Genomic DNA, 16,230 nt, shown 5'->3' on the forward strand with positions numbered 1-16,230 from the left:
AACTCTCGGTGCTGCACAGAACAAGACCTCAAGAACAACTAGATGGCTTTCTGTAGGATACCTTTATTTTATGTAAAATTCTTACCAATACTGATGGAAGGAGGTGGGAAAAAATGGAATTTTGAGTTTGTAGTCTTTAAATTTTTGAATTCTCACCCTGACACTTGTCAATGGCATAATTTTGCAAAGAATGTTTTATTTTCTGGTCCTCAGTTTCATCTTCTGAAAAATGGTCCCACTTAGATCCACTTGGGGAGATCTTGTGAAAACAATTACAGGGATAATTTGTTGTAGATAAACAGGTGGCACATACTAGGTGGTTAACAAATGATTTTGCTTCTTTAACATTAGGATAATATGTTCATAAATATATTTGATCAAATATATCAGTTCTCAAAGGAAAAAATAAAACAGAGACAGAAGGACAATTCTGGTTTTTCTATTTTGTTATCAAGAGTATTATTGGACTTCAGCTGGGTGCGGTGGTGCATGCCTGAAATCCCAAAGGCTCTGGAGGCTGAGGCAAGAGGATTGTGAGTTCAAAGCCAGCCTCAGCAAAACCAAGGCACTAAACAACTCAGTGAGACCCTGTCTCTAAATAAAATACAAAATAGGGCTGGGGATGTGGCTCAGTGGTCGAGTGTCCCTGAGTTCAATCCCCAGTACCAAAAAATTTTTTTAAAAAGAGTATTATTGGGTTTTAAAGAACATGCAAGTCCATCACCAAATAAGAATAAGGACTCTTCTTTGGCAATCAAAAAAAAAAAAAGGAGAAGAAAAAAAGAAAAATTAAAAAAGCACAACAAAACCCACATCTACTCTGTGGACACTGCAACTTGCCTCCCTGTTTTAGTTTGTGGAAATGAGAAGTCCTTCTGTCTCAAAGACCTATTCTAGATTCTAGAAAAGAAACCAGCGTCTAGGTGTGCTGGTGCTGTTTGGCTTGGCTGACTTCAAGCCCTCTCCTGTGATTTCCTTCTGCCACTTGTGCGTGAAGCCAGGATGCTGATTTGCAGCTGCCTTTGCCCTGGCAAGTTAACCCCACCGCAGGTCACTCTGTTAATTGCATCCTAACCTTCTCTGGCTTTTCAGCGGTGAAATCACAACAGAGCAAGGCGCAGCTGGATGTGCACTGCTCATTTGTGCCCACGTGAAAAGAACAGCCAAGATGCCCGGAAACCAGCGCACCAGCTTCTGCAGAGCTTGGACACTCCTGAATCAGTCCGAGCACCTCCCATCTGTAAAGTCCATCAGACGCTAGGCTTGGGGGAGAGACCTGTGCTGCTGGAGGACCTGCAAATCTTGGCTTAGTTCTCAGTCCGATTTTTCTTTTCTCCCCCTCAGCTAAGGAGCTCTAAAGAATACGTTTTTTATTTCCATTCAAATGTCTAAGGTAAGAGGCAGAGAGAACAACTCTGCTGCATTTTTTGGCATTGTGTGAGTGTGTGTGTGTGTGTGTGTGTGTGTGTGTGTATGGGTACCAGGGATTGAAGTTAGGGGCACTCGACCACTGAGCCACATCCCCAGCCCTATTTTGTATTTTATTTAGAGACAGGGTCTCGCTGAGTTGCTTAGCGCCTCACCATTGCTGAGGCTGACTTTGAATTTGTGATCTTCGTGACTCAGCCTCCCAAGCTGCTGGGATTACAGGTGTACGCCATTGTGCCCAGCTGAGTGGTTGTTTTTAAAGCCCACCTCCTATTTTGTTCCTGGGCCAGGTACCTGGGGAATCTCTCCAACAGGTCCTTCAATTTTCAAAGCTGCAGAGCATGACCCTCAGAGCCCCTTGTTGCCAATTTTAAATACCAAATTTCTTTTTTTTCTTTCTTTTTTTACTTTCTAGAAGCCATTAAGAATATTCCAGGGAATAATACCTATTAATAGCGGCAAAAGAATCCAACAGCCTAAAGCCACAAGGTGTTAAAAACACCCCACCAACAACGTAACCCAGGAGTTTGACTCTCAGGCCCACACTCTTGGGGATGTGCAGCAGCAGTCCTAGAGAAGTGGTGGGACCTGGCCCTTGTCAGGTGACCTGCATTAATCGGGGGCTAGCACCTGGCTGGGACCCTTTCCTGCCCCTTCCTTTCTTCTCCACTGGCTTGGGTGGGCAGCACAATCCACAGTGCCAGCAACTGGTATCTCCCAGGCCCTGGGACAGTAGCGGAGGAGCTGTCTGAATGTGCCAGGAAGCTTCTGCCAACCTGGCCCGTTAACAGGAGTGGCTCTGCATTAGGTGATCTTTGCAAAATGATGCTCACCCAGAGGGAAGACTCATTAACACTGGGTGAGTCATAGAGAATGCCAAGTTCATGTTTAGAAATGACTCCCTGATGAAGGGAGGCCAGAGCCTTTTCAAATAATTTTTTTCCCCTTTTTGGTGCACACTCCCAAGTCATAAGGTGTTCCTAAGGCCAGAGCTCAGAAAAATCATAAGATCTTGTCTTGGCTGCCTTTCTTTTAAAAATAGATTTGTGAAAACTGTTACTATATCCAGGCAAGACGGACATTAGTGGGACTGACATTCAATCTTCATTTTTGGAGAGCATTTATATGGGAGTGAGATTATAACTCTGTTAAAATAAGATTAATGCTATAATAAATGCTAGCATCCCAGAACAATTGAATAGAAATATAATGAACAGCCACGGCTGGTAAGTGGAAATGTCATCTACAGCCACCCAGGTAGAGTAAGTTACTACCTTTTAGGATTGGGTTGGACTGCGCGTAAAATGAGATCCAGAATGATAGCACCTTCAGTAAGATGGAGATTTCTTTCTTTTTAACATAAAAATCAGGAGGTTCGCGGTCAAGAACTCTGCTGACCCTATCTTTCACTCTTTGCCCCTTTTCTCTGAGTCACGGGGACTTAGCTTATTTCACACACTAGACTCCTGGGAGGTCCATCATCCATCTCTTGTTCCTGTGTTCTTGTGGTTCCACATGGGCTTCTGTTCCAAAGGAAAACTTTTTGGTCCAAGGTGACTGTTTCAGTGCTGACCATCACACTTCTATTCCTGCTAGCAAAAAGGAGGGATTGGGAATAAGTGGCAAAGGGCTGGTTCCTGTTTCTGGAAAATTCTTCCATGAACTTCGACACCACACTTCGACACGTAGTTAGCTCATTGTCCAGGGCTCAGTTTACAGCCACACCTATGTGGATTCTGTTGGCCAGTGCCTGCAAAACTGAGTTCCATGGAAGTAGAGGACGTGCTGGTCACCACGGATGACCTCTGCCCTTGTGTAAGTTCTCAGCAGTTGGGAATTATCTTCTGCTTTCCCTGACCTTTCCACATCCCCAATCTATTTAGTGGATTCCTGAAATCTGTGCTGATCTTCTTAGGTCCTAGTTGTCAAGATGCAGATGTAGGGGTGGCAGTGAAGGGGAATAAGTTAACCAAAATTCCCAATGATGTAAGCTACCTGAGATGTGAGAGTAGATACACTTTTTCTGTAAGTGTCCAGGAGTTGTGAGGTTAAGGCACCAGGATGAGCATACAATGAGCTCATTATATCAGCTGTACCCCCTTTCCTATGGCTTACCTGGGGGTCTCATTTGTCCACATCCAGGTGGGTTCAGGCCATTTCTGCAAAAGATGGGTGTGAGATGGGCTCCTGCCTTTGAGAATCTGGTCAGACTTTGGAGAATTCAGTTCTTCTGCGATTTCTTTTTCTCGGTGTTACTTCCTTAAGCCCCCCTCTTGCTTTGGTGCCAGAATGCTCCCTTGGTAGCCCATGCCATTGTTTTTCATGAAGGGCCACTCTTAGGCATGCCATTTCTGGGTTTAGTCACTTCATCAAACATTGGGGGGCGGATTCCATGAGAAGGCTCCCATGTCAGTCAGCTTTTTGTCACTGTGACCAAAAACACCTGATAATAATTTTAGAGGAGAAAAAAATTATTTTGGGCTCATGGGGTTCAGAGATTAGCCAATGGTGGGTCAAAGTCATTGCCCTGGGCCTGAGGGGAGGCTGAACATTGAGGTCCAAGGGTAGGGTGGAGAAAAGCTTCTCAGCTCATGACAACTGGGAAGGAGAGAGAGAGGAGCCAGGGAACAGACATAGTCTCCAAAGGCATGTCCCTGGAGACCTACTTCCTCCAGTCACACTCCACATGCTGACCATTATTACCCTGTGGTCCATTCAAATGATTAATCCACTGATGAGGTGGGAGGTCTCATAATCTAATCTTCTCACCTCTGAACATTTCTACATTTCCTAACATGTGAACTTTTTGCGGGAACATTCCTGGATCAAAATCGTATCAAAATCGTACTAGCTCAAGGAATGAGGCAGTCTACTGACCCTCCTTGGCTTTTTTCTTTCTCTTCTGTAATAATTTCAGCTTTACTTTTCTAACATGTGATGCCTCAGCATTGACAAATTTCATACCCAAATAATGATGACGGTATTTTGATTTCCCAGGCTATAAGAGATTCTGGAGAACCAGTTTCCTGTTACTGCTGATGTTTTTCAGGCTGTACTGGTAAAAAGCAGAAATTAATCTATACCTCCAGGTAAGGAAGTAAGACCATGATACTCCTGGACATAGTGATAAGAAACCCTCCATGAGCCTGGAAGACAGGGCCTTGGGACCTCAGTGAGTTCATCATCCTAGAAGCAAAGGACACACCATCCTTCAGATGGGACAGTTATTAACAATAGTGTTGATGGGGGTAATGAAAACATCTGCTTCACAGTGAAGTAGTTTGACCATTGGTGGAAGCAATAGAGACGTACTGTGCTTACTGGGTCTGAGTCTCCTTCATTATTGAGCACGTGGACAGACTCCAGATGCCCTGAAAGCAGTTCAAGATCCACCTAGCTAGTTCTGCCTGATGGACTTTGCTGAAGGGGCATTCCATTTTCTTTCCAAGGTAATTAAGAGTTTCCAATGTTCTCTTTTCTACTAGTAGCCAGGTACTGAAATGAGCATCGTGAAATGGAAATCCTTAGATCCCTGAGACACCAGATGGAGGAGAGCCTTGCTGACCTGCATTGGACTTTGCAAGAGTGATATACAAACTTCTATTAGTTGAGCTACTACAACTTTGGGCCTTATTTGTCACTAGTACAACATATCATGTTCTAACAAATACAGACATTGTAGAGTTTATAAAGATTTTACTCAGCACTTCCACTGAGATACTCCTGAACGTTTCATAGATTCCTAAGGTTTGAAGGTCAGGTAGTGTTTTAGAATGTGAAGAATTAGATGACTTTTTGTGTTCCTCGCTTGTTTCTGTTTTTTTTTTTTTTTCCTTAAGTGACCATCATTTCAAAGAGACTAGGCAATAAGGTGACAGGTACTGAATAGAAACACCAATAGACAGAATCAGAGCGTTTGATAGGTCAATTTCCTGAAAAACCCCTTGAGCCTAGGCTTGCCTAATTGATATGCTTTCCTAGGATTGTTCAGCCCCACCCGGGTGCTCCTGCAGGTCAGTTAAAAGGAGAGTGCAGTGTGGAATCCGTATGCTCCCTTCTGCCTTGCAAGCAGCCCAGAAGCCGAAGCTCTGTCTCCATTAGTAATCACCAAACATAACAATTAAACACACATCACGCCAGGCTAGAGAATCCCTGGAGGATGCTCCGTGTCCATTCTGTTATGGTCTGAAATCTGATCTAAATATTGGCCAAATAGGACTGATGGTTGGAGAAGGAGGAGGAGAGGGGTTAGCCATGCTAGATGCCGCAGTCTGGCTGGGCACACAATCACGAGCCACCACACAGCTTGTAGATTCAAACAGCAACTCTTTATTCCCGAACTCACACCAGCCGTCTACAATCACGTTCTGGGGAAATCCACGTTCTCTGCCCAAATCCACCTCCACTGGGCTTCTATCTCCAAAATATATTGTCTGAATCCCGTGAGAACTCAAGGGGAACTCAGGCAGCAGGATACGCCCTATTCTCAGCAGGAATAATCTTAAACCTTAAACCTGGAACCTAAACTGGGAACGCCCTAAACACCATTATCTTAAAACCGGGAACACCCTAATCTGCCTTGGTCCTTGAGCAAGGTCACGTACATTCAATGTCACTGCAACATGTCAGCAACATGGGGTACGCTGGCAAGGAAATTGTCATACCTACTTGGCTAATGGCTCCCAGCAGCTAGAGAGAATTTGAATAGCAGAGAATCCACATATTCTGCTCTTGGAGAGTCAAAGAGTGCCTAAGACTCTTCCTAATGAAGCATGAAGTGAAAATTTATTGATCTAATGGTGACTATGAGTAAAGAGGGGACATGTCAATCAGTTGAAGAGATTGTTATCTAAAAACTCATTCTGGCCATGAGGAAAGAGTACATGGATCCCTGTCAGTTCCATCTTCTCTAGCACAGCTCTCTGAATGACATGCAGAATGGCCAGGTCTGGGACAGGTAAACCTGCATGTGCCTCCCCTTGGTGATCTGAGTTTAATTCTCTGTTCCATATTCACTCAAGCCAATTCCAGCTCATACGGACATTCCAGCCACAGAACAGCAGCTGTCCATCTTGGATGTCCCAAGTGGCTAGTGAACGTGCAAGTAAAAAATTCTGCTTCTGAATATTTCCTGTGCTACTTCTAGAAAATTCCTTTCTATGGAATGATGCACAAAACTAACACTGGGATAGAAGAGGGTGTACTATACTTCATTAAAACTAAAACCCCTTTCTCACACTCACAACTAGGGAGAGAGAGGTCCTGTCTAACTAAATGCTACCTTTTCAATATGACACCCAGAGCTTCATCCTCGGACCCTCCTTAGTCTGACATCTCTTGGGAAGGGACAAGTATGTCTTGACCTGGGGCTTTTCAGGTACTTTCATGTGAGGCTCAGTAACCCAGCCCTAGCAGATGAATACTCCAAGAGTTCCTTCCTGGGCCCACAGTAACCGTTCTCCATGTGGATGGGCAGCCAACATTTCCTTGGCTTATTAAGAAAGGGCAGACTAGCAAATGTAATCTTCCTTTTACTTTATAGGATGCTTTCCTGGAGACTCCTTGTAGCCTGACTCTGAAGAGCAGCAGCCTGGGCTTAAGCCTGTTCCCCCAATGAGTCTCTTTTTCCCTGGGTACAATCCTGTGATTGCCATATTTCAACCTTCTGTGACTTTCCAATCAGCTATTTGATTGCTTGACTAGAAACTGAAGCTATTCCAGCCTGGATAGTATGGTCTTAGGATTTCCACAACCAACTTTCCTCTAGAAGAATATTGGGAAGGGTTTGTGAGCAAGTCGTAAGATCAGAAAGGAGCACTGGAATGAGTGTCAAAGGTATTGTAAACTGAGGCAAGTTATTTCACCTCTTTGAACCTTATTCCCATTAACTGTACATAAGATTAAGGTTGCTTCTAAGTAGCAAGTCATAGAAGCCGTAAAAACCTCTGCATCCAAGGAGAACACTCATATTGGTAAACGTGCAATTGTCAGAGTTTCACCTGGAAATTGCATGATCTTGGTCTCATATTTGAAGACACACACATTCAGGAATTTAGTCACAGGGCTTGCATGCTGGCTAACTCTCAGCCTTCCCCCACCAAAGTAGATTAATTCACGCACACTCCAATCAAGCAAAGGCGTAGGCTGGAAATTCTCAGAGAAATTTGGATTTCGTACAGCTGATATGGTTATTTTGAGACATTTCAAATGGAATTTTTTTCATGAATGATTTAAGCTACTATTTGTTTAGTGCTGGTTGGGCAGAAATCAATTCAAATAAAAAGGTTTGGGTCAGTGTACCCATTTGAAGAACAGGCTTTATTCCGCCCCCCCCCCACCTTTCTTTTTATTCCCTTTTTATTTATTCTAGAACCATAGCAATTAGAAGAATCACATCATGAGTTTGGGCAAAAAAGTCAGTTGATCCTGACCCAAAAGTAATTGAAAAGCAAACCATCAAAACCTTCCTACCTCAAAAAGAGGATTTTTGAGGAAGCAATGTATGAATATAACATATCTTACAAAGTGAAATAAGCACAGGGGATAAACTTTCCATGTATGCAATCCTTCAACTGAGATTTTCCTCACATGTGTGTCATTACCTTGATCAAATTGAGAGTTGACCAGGGACTCAATAAATTTGGAGCATTTAGGGAGCATCAGGTTCTCACTTCAGATTCACAATTTCTGAATTTCCTTTCATATTTTCAAGTTGGTAGTCCTTAGAGGAGATTAGGTACTGCATTTTGGCAATGGAATATGGAAGAGCTATGATTCTGGGTTCTGTAAATTCTTCTTGACCATAGATATGTCCTAGTTTTAGCTGTGATTACAATCTCACGGATCAAGCTCTCTTGATAGAATGTACATTTTATTGAGAGGTCAATCCTCAAAATTCATGTCTTCAAGATGCTTTTCAAATGTTCAGATTGTGTATATAGGCTTAGTTTATACCCTTAACCCCCAAATGAAAATTCTGGCAATCTTATTAGACTTCTCACAAAGCAGGTCTTTCAAGCTTCCCCAACACATGTGAAAACTGGTTTTTATGAAGATCCAAGACCAGCCAGGAAACTTCAGCAAAGGCTAGATTTCAGAAAAGCAGATCTTCAGTTGTGCAAAGGACATTGCTAAACTTCTGGGTTGGAAGGTATCCTGACATACCTAATTCTATTTATGAAAATGCATATGTGCTTTGAAACTCCATTTAGATCCAGCTCTTTCAGCTAGAGATGAAAACCATATGTGTGTCGAAGGCCCTTATGTTTTTGCCTTGGAGAGTCTTAGATTTTGTTTTGATTCCCAACTCAGCATCATTTTCAGATTTGGAGGCATCCTGGGTATATCCTTGACCCCCAGTGTCATGCGGAAATATTTTTGTTATCCCTTCGTACTCTTCTTAGATGATACTCATTTCCATATGTTGAAGAAGGTGTTGTGGCCTTTCATCCTCACAATGTTGTTCTAGGAAAACTAGAGATCGGAAGACAATATGTGAACTAGGCAGGCTCACAACCTGATGCATAGGTAAATAGTAATTTATTCACCATTTAATATCAATTCATGAGGTCTTCCTTTCTCCCTGATTTATTGTTTCTTTTATGTGGTGTAGACCTAAGCTTCTGCTGTACCGCGGATCCAAGAATGGTGGCCATACCCCATTGTGAAGATGACTCGCTGTCTACCAATTCTAGTTCCCATTCTTCCAGGTAATAATCCAGATGTGGCCTGGCATGTGGCTTATCAGCTGGGGACTATGTTTCAAGAGCTCCTTGCAGGTATGTCTGTATAATTTGCTGCCAAAATGATGTGAGATGCTATAATGGAGATATTGGTAGGCCTAGATCCTAACACACAGTCTCTCTCCGGTTGGTGGCAAAATAAAGAATAGCTTATGACTGGGGCTGGGGTGGTGGCTCAGTGGTAGAGCGCTTGCCTAGCATGTGTGAGGCACTGGGTTCAATTCTCAGCACCTCATATAAATAGATGAATAAAATAAAGGCCATCAACATGTAAAAACATTAAAAAAAACTAAAAAAAAAGAATAGCTTATGACTGGTTTTAACCAAGCAAATGAGGGTGATACCCATGGAATGGTGGAGAAAGTGGATGGAAGCAACCAAAGTCCCTGACTTAGTCCATGTTCTGCTGCTATAACAAAATACCCAAGATTGGGTATTTTGCAATTTATAAAGAAAAGAAGTTTATTTGGCTCACAGCTCTAGAAGTCTGAAGGCATGGTTTTGGCATCTGGTGAGGGTATTTTTGCTGCATCACAACATGGCAGGGAGCATCACATAGCAAGATAGAGCAAGGTGCTACTTTAGGTCTTATGTTCTATTCTTACAAGACCATTAATGCTATAATGGGAGCCTCGCCACGCCACCACAACCTCATTAAATTCTCATTGCCTTCCAAAGACCCCAGTCCAAATGCCATTAACATACAAATTTGGGGATAAACATTTCCAACGCATGAACTTTTGCAGACACATTCCAACCTTAGGTCTTCTAATAACTGCAAGGAAAAGAGTGCTGTGCCTCTCCGTCCTGGACTATTGTTTGAGAGAGGAAAAGAGTTTCACTGTCCTTAAAATTAGCTTTGCCTCCCTGAAATCATATGTAGATATCAGGGCTCATTCATGAGAATTAAAGGGGAAAAATTTATTCCACTTTTAAAAAAAATATATATATATATTTTTAAATTTTTTGGCATAGAAGCAAGAGAGATTCCTAGGCTGTGCTGTCATGGATTCAAAAGGAAATCAACTTTCTGTCATATGTATATATAATCTCCTAAGATCTACCAAATACAACAGTGAAGGAAGGAAGAGTCACCTTTGCCACTGTAAGTTCAAAGAATTAAAAACAAGTGCTGTCAAATCACAGATTGAAACTGTGGAATTTTACCCACCAAAACCCAGGGGCTGCCCCCGACAGTCTGCCACCCTGGAAGGTGAGCTCATGAGAGAACCTCCACTGACCGTCTTCTCTCCAAATTATCGTGGTACCTTTAACTCCTCATTTTTACATATACAGGCTTTCACTAAAGGATGTTTTGAAACAGTTATTGCCTCCATCATTAATCTGATTTTTAAAAAAATTTCATAAATTGAGATTAAATGACAACCTAACAAAGCAGAAGAATAAAGAGTTTCTCTGTAAAATAAATGTTTAATGTTCCTTCTGAGTACTACCATGATTTAGAAAAAACCACACTGACCAGTCTGACCAATCTTTCCGGAATGCATCTGTACATGTAGACATATCTCGTCTGACACACGGTGCATGCTCAGTAAGCAGTGACTATGTCCAAAGGTTGATGGCATCTTGCCAGAGGTTCTCATTACTATTTATAGTTATCTGGGTCACTGCTTGGTAGTGGAACCAAAGATGAAGATCTGTGGTCACCAGAGTGAAGGAGGTACCACCAGCCATTCAGATTGGTTTCTTGCTAACTTTTCTCAAGATTAGGAAGAACTGCTAAGGTGCACCAAAGGTATTTATGATCTCAAAAAGTTAAGACGTTTTTAAACATAATGGAAAAATATTCTACATTTTGTTTTTTTGCTTGTTTTTTTCTATAATTATATTATCTCAGGACTTGTTCTTGAATCTATGCATCACATTTGATTGACATAGTATAGAATCCAAGGACATGTTTGAATGCACAAATTCATTTTCAGTGGGATTATGTCAATGTTATTTGAATGATAACCAGTGGCATTGAATATGGTAAAAAAAAAAACATTGTAGACAGATTCATGTTGTTGTTGTTGTTGTTCTTCTTCTTCTTCTTCTTCATTGTATGGTTTAATAGGTGGAGCGATGGAGGGGTTTTGCAAAGTCTGGCAGTAGTGAGAAAAATAATGTAAGTTATGATGATAAAGCTAGTGATGGTTGTATGAAGTTTCTATTTAGTTTTCCATGCACTTATGATTTTGAAGACAAGTTCCTCATAACCAGAGTTGAATCTATTTTAAAACCTGATTTAGGAATGGTTTTCAATGATAATATTGACTATCTGAATTAGTCCAATTTTCATGGCAATAATGAAATACCTGAGGCAAGCTAACTTTATAAAGAAAAGAGGTTTAAAGAAAAGAGGCTTCTTTAGCTCATAGTTTTGGAATCTGAAAATTCAAAGAGCGTAGTGCTGGATCTGGCAAGGATTCCATGGCCAATGGTGGGAACACATGTAGAAGAAGAACCATATCTAGAAATAAGAAGCCAGAAAGAGATTTGGGGGTTAGGGTTAGGCTTTTATGATGACTTGCTCTTGGAGAACTCACTCCAGGAGACCAACATTCCCTTCCAAAGGCAGTGCCCCTAGTGATATAAGGACTTCCACTAGCTCCATCTCTTAAAAGTTTCCTTCAGCTCCCACATTGCCACTCTGGGGACCAAGGTCCCACCTCCAATCCATGGTACCATCTGAGTCATGCTCATGACTTAGGATGGTGCCCAGTGTTGCTTCAGAAAGTCAGCTGATTGGGAAGATTTGGCAATAGGAGACATGAGCATCCTCAGAACCTATTGGTTTGGCAGTGATATGATTCAGGTAGAGAAGTTCCGAATGATATACTACAGCGATCAGTATCAATTAAAAAGTTGAGCAAACTCATTAGGTCACCTAGATGACAAAGCCCCATTGTACATTATATAGACATATTTTTATTTCTGCGGCTTCTTATTTTCACAAAGCCATATATAACACAGTTGTGTTTATATTAAAAAGTAGATAGTTAATTTTTCACAGGACCCAAATTTCCCCTCTTCACCAATAACCTGATTAATTTATATTAAATACCCAGAATATTAAATAAACATGAGTGCTGACTTATCTGAGAATACCAATAAGTATTTTTGGGTTGGCAAAGCTAAGAGAACACATGCAGTCAGGATCTTATTAAAGCATTTTATGAGTAAGGGCAACTTTTAATCATCTATGGACACATTAGTTTCTTTGGCTCTGGGACAGGTGATTTTATCCCAAGTCTGGCTACTCCCCACTTGGCTATGAGGAAGAACAAGGGTATGTGGGGGAGTGGATTGGTATGTAGCTGTTCTAATTCAAGGTAAGACAATGTGCACCTTCTCTTCTGATACAGGTGGACAACATCTTGACTCTACGTGGAAGATATGTTTCTCAGTTTGTCGAGAGCCACAGCCGAAGGGGCCCCAGCAAACTTCCAGCTGCCAGCTGATTGGCTCCTCTGCGGTGATGCTCATTGGGCTGTTTCCCCGCCCTTTCAGACCACGGAGCTGCTCATTGGGGGGGCTCTTTTGGCTCCACCCACACGACCCAGCCAATCGGCCTCCAGAGCAGGAGGAGTGGGGGTTGAGAGGCTCGCTGGAAGCCGGTGGTGGCAGTTGGGCCCTGAGGGAATTCCTGCAGAGCTCCTGTGGTGCTGCGTGTGCTCTAAAAGTAAAGTTCGTTTCTGCTTGACAAGTGGCTCGTGAATTGTGCCCAGCCAGACTCCTCCATCTTGGGCGGCCCCTTTGAAGTCTCCTCATTTCCCGGATCCTGGGTTTCCCCTGCTCCCTTGATTTCACCGTAGTATTACCCTTGCTGGGGACTTGCATGCATTCCTGCACCCCATATCTGGCTCTGCCCTAGACTTAAGATGCATCTTCAGATTCACTTATTCAGCGGCATCTGCACTTGAATGCGCCACGGCACCTCAAATTCAAAGATGTCTAAGCCTGACTTTATCACTTCACCATCACCTCTTCCTTCAAAATCCACACCTCTGCTGACCTTCTCTCTCCCCATGGTTCGCCCAAGACTGCAGCCTTGTAACCCCTCCCACCACCAACTGGTCACAGGTGGGTCAGATCTCCACCTCCCCTGGCTCTACTTTGTGAGAGCCCACCATCAATCCCCGCTTGGTCTTCCCTTTAAATTTCTGATATTTCCTCCGAGCAGAGGATTCAAGCAATTCCCCAGCGCATACTTCCCCTCATGGCATTTACCTTGGTTTGTAAGGATATATTGATGTGAAGAGGTCATGCCCTTCTCACTTTATAAATGCCAGCTGCAGGAAAGCTTGGACTGGACCCATCTGGGCTCTTGTTGTTTCATTATTCAGCCCACAGTAGAAGTTCAGTTCATGTTTGTTGAATGAATAATTGAATCAGTGTGACTTCTTCCTGTGGTCTAACCAACCATCTCTCTCTCTCTCCCTCTCTAGGGTCTTGTGTTTCTCTATTGTTTGCCGTCTTGAAAAACGGAGTGGATATTTTACAATGCGTCTAAGTGTGCCACGCGTGTCCCTACGCGACATCCACCCGAGAAGGATGAAGGATGAGTCTTGCACACAGTTTATGCAGGACCTGGCCCCCACTGGTGTCTCCAGCTGCATTTCTTGTTCTCTTCCACCTTCATCTTCTTCTTATCCCACATTCTTCCAGCCCTGCCAAGGACTCCTCACCCTCCAGGTCTGAGGAATCTGTCTGCAAAGCTCCAAGTGGCTTCACCACCCACTGTTGTGCCTCTACTGTAACTTGCAGGTGTCGTGACACGGACTACGACACTGGTCTGTCATGTGGTTTTTCACTGTTGTACTGAAGTTTCTTGAGGCTGGGCCTGCAGGAAGGCTGAGTGTTATGGTTTGGATGTGAGGTGTCCCCCAAAAGCTCACATGTGAGACAGCGCAAGAAGGTTCAGAGGAGACATGTCTGGGTTGTGAGAGTCTTGACCCAACCAGTGAATTAATCCCCCTGTGGGGATTAACTGAGTGGTAACTGAGGTGGTGGGGTGTGGCTGGAGGAGGTGGAGTTGGGGCATGGCTTTGGGGGTACATATTTGTGTCTGGTGAGTGGAGTCTCTGCTTCCTGGTCAAGATGTGAGTTTTTGCTTCCCTCTGCCACACGCGCCTGCCATGATGTTCTGCCTCACCTCAAGCTCTGGGAATGGAGCCTTCTGCCTATGGACTAAGACCTCTGGAACCATGAGCCCTTCAATAAACGTTTCCTCCTCTATACTTGTTCTGGTCGGGTCCTTTAGTCACAGCAGCAGTGACAAAGCTGACTAAAACCAATGATGAACACCTCACTCAGCTCACGGTGACAGGACACGTGGTGCTGTTGTGGCCCAGGGACACATGGTGGAGTGATAACAAGCTGGTCATCTTTCCATTACTGTGACAAATACCTTAGAAAATCAACTCAGAAAACCAAACACATTTAAGCTCAAAGTTGTGGAGGGTTCAGCTCGTGACTGGCCCTGTTGCTTGAGATCCGTGGTGGCACAGTGCATGGTGGTCACAGTCCCTCTTTGAAGGCACGCTCCAGTTACCTAAAGACCTCCTGCTGGGCCACACCTTTCTATGGCTCCACCCCCTCTCAGTAGTGCCAAAATGGAGACAAAGGCTTCAACACATGGAACTTTGTGGGACATTTTAGATCCACCTAAGGGTGGCCACCTTAGGTCAGCTGGCCCTGGGAAGGCTCCTCTCAGCTGAACTGCATTCTCTTGATTCTCCCTGGAAGTCCTCTTTAGTAGTTCATAGAAGAGTGGGATTAAAAGTGAGGATACAGGTGATGATGCACAAGGGAAGAGAGGAGTGAAGGGGGGCTACAGGAAGTACAAGTACTGAGGCCATTGGCACACAGCTGGCCCTCTCCCTGCTCCTCCTGCAAGCCATCGTGACCAGTTGTTCCAGAATACGACTCTAGGGCATGTGACGAGATCCCAGGCTTTTTTGGGGATGTGTCTGTTGTGTGAAAATGGTAAAATTCTTTTAAGAATCAGAAAATATGGGTCTTCATTCCAACCATGACTTGAATTTGTGATTCTAACTCTGGCAAATCACAGAACCACCCTGGTCTTCATTCCTTCTCTTTTCCTCACCCTGCTTAATTGGAGTTGGTGTTGTTTCTGGGATGGTCTTGCCTTTTTGGTAACCAGGTTAATTTTTAGAGGAGGTGAAGTTTGGTTTGTATTTGAAAAACTGAAGAATTATCCAGGAGACCTCCTGTTTTCACCTATTTATAACATATAGAAATTGTGTCAGAGTCAATGCTTTATCAAAACCCAAACTAAAGCAATATTAGGAAAGTATTAGTGAACACATTTCAGAGATTTTTTTTTCAGTTAAGTTAGAGATGGATAATATTTGTATTTTGATGTATAGTGTTGCAGGGTTTTGATAATTATCAGTGGGTCAAAAACACATAACGCTACATGCCCCAAAATATAATGGATATAAAGATAATAGAAGTAAAAAAAAATTAAAAAAGAAGAAAATATTGCTAATTTACCCCTTGGTAAGTGCTGAATAAACTTGAGTCGTGATTCTGTGTGTACCAAAGACCCATCGTTATCCACGCTCAGGTCACGTCAATATTTAATAGTGAGTTCAGCTCTGAAACAATAAAAATGAGTTGCACTCTTAGGTTCACTTTCAGAACGAGTCAGCAAACATTTCTCCACTCTTCCAGACACAGAGGTAGTTTCTGGGGATAAAAAAGTGCTCACAACCCATCTTGGCTTTTGAGGAACTCAGAATCCCGGCTGGGAGTTGCTTGCTTGTGATTTCCCATGGCTGCTGTGACTGATGACTACGGACTTAGTAGTTTGCTTAAAGCAACACAAAGATATCATTGTGCACTTAAGACAGCTGAAAGTCCAGAATGGATCTCACAGGATTAAAAAACAGGTATGGGAGCCTCTAGGGGAGAATCAATTCCTTGTTTTCTTCAACTTCTAGGGGCTGCCTGCATCCTTTGGCTTGGGGCTGCACCTCAGGACCTCTGCTCTATGGTCACATCCCCTGTCTGAGTCTGACCCTTCAGCCCC

At 43.1% G+C, this 16,230-nt stretch overlaps 2 long non-coding RNA genes across 3 annotated transcripts in view; both read left to right on the forward strand.

Moving 5' to 3' along the window:
• The window catches only part of LOC124078498 (uncharacterized), a 103,978-nt gene extending 97,952 nt beyond the window's left edge, over positions 1 to 6,026 (forward strand). The window contains exons 5-6 of one of the 2 annotated variants that reach the window (XR_009224785.1): positions 1,093 to 1,393; positions 4,426 to 6,016. This is a non-coding gene — a long non-coding RNA (uncharacterized LOC124078498). Of the gene's footprint in view, positions 1 to 1,092 lie in introns of both variants that reach the window. The other variant, XR_009224784.1, reaches the window with a different exon arrangement.
• Positions 6,027 to 6,078: 52 nt separating this feature from the next.
• LOC131423351 (uncharacterized) lies at positions 6,079 to 15,739 on the forward strand. Its single transcript, XR_009224786.1, has 3 exons — positions 6,079 to 9,206; positions 12,539 to 13,256; positions 13,622 to 15,739. It is a non-coding gene; the product is annotated as an uncharacterized LOC131423351 (long non-coding RNA).
• The last annotated feature ends 491 nt before the right edge of the window (positions 15,740 to 16,230 follow it).

This window comes from Marmota monax, unplaced genomic scaffold, assembly GCF_021218885.2.
Source record: "Marmota monax isolate L192 unplaced genomic scaffold, Marmota_monax_Labrador192_F-V1.1 WCK01_AAM20220418_F8-fsc00271, whole genome shotgun sequence".
Lineage (NCBI taxonomy): Eukaryota > Metazoa > Chordata > Mammalia > Rodentia > Sciuridae > Marmota > Marmota monax.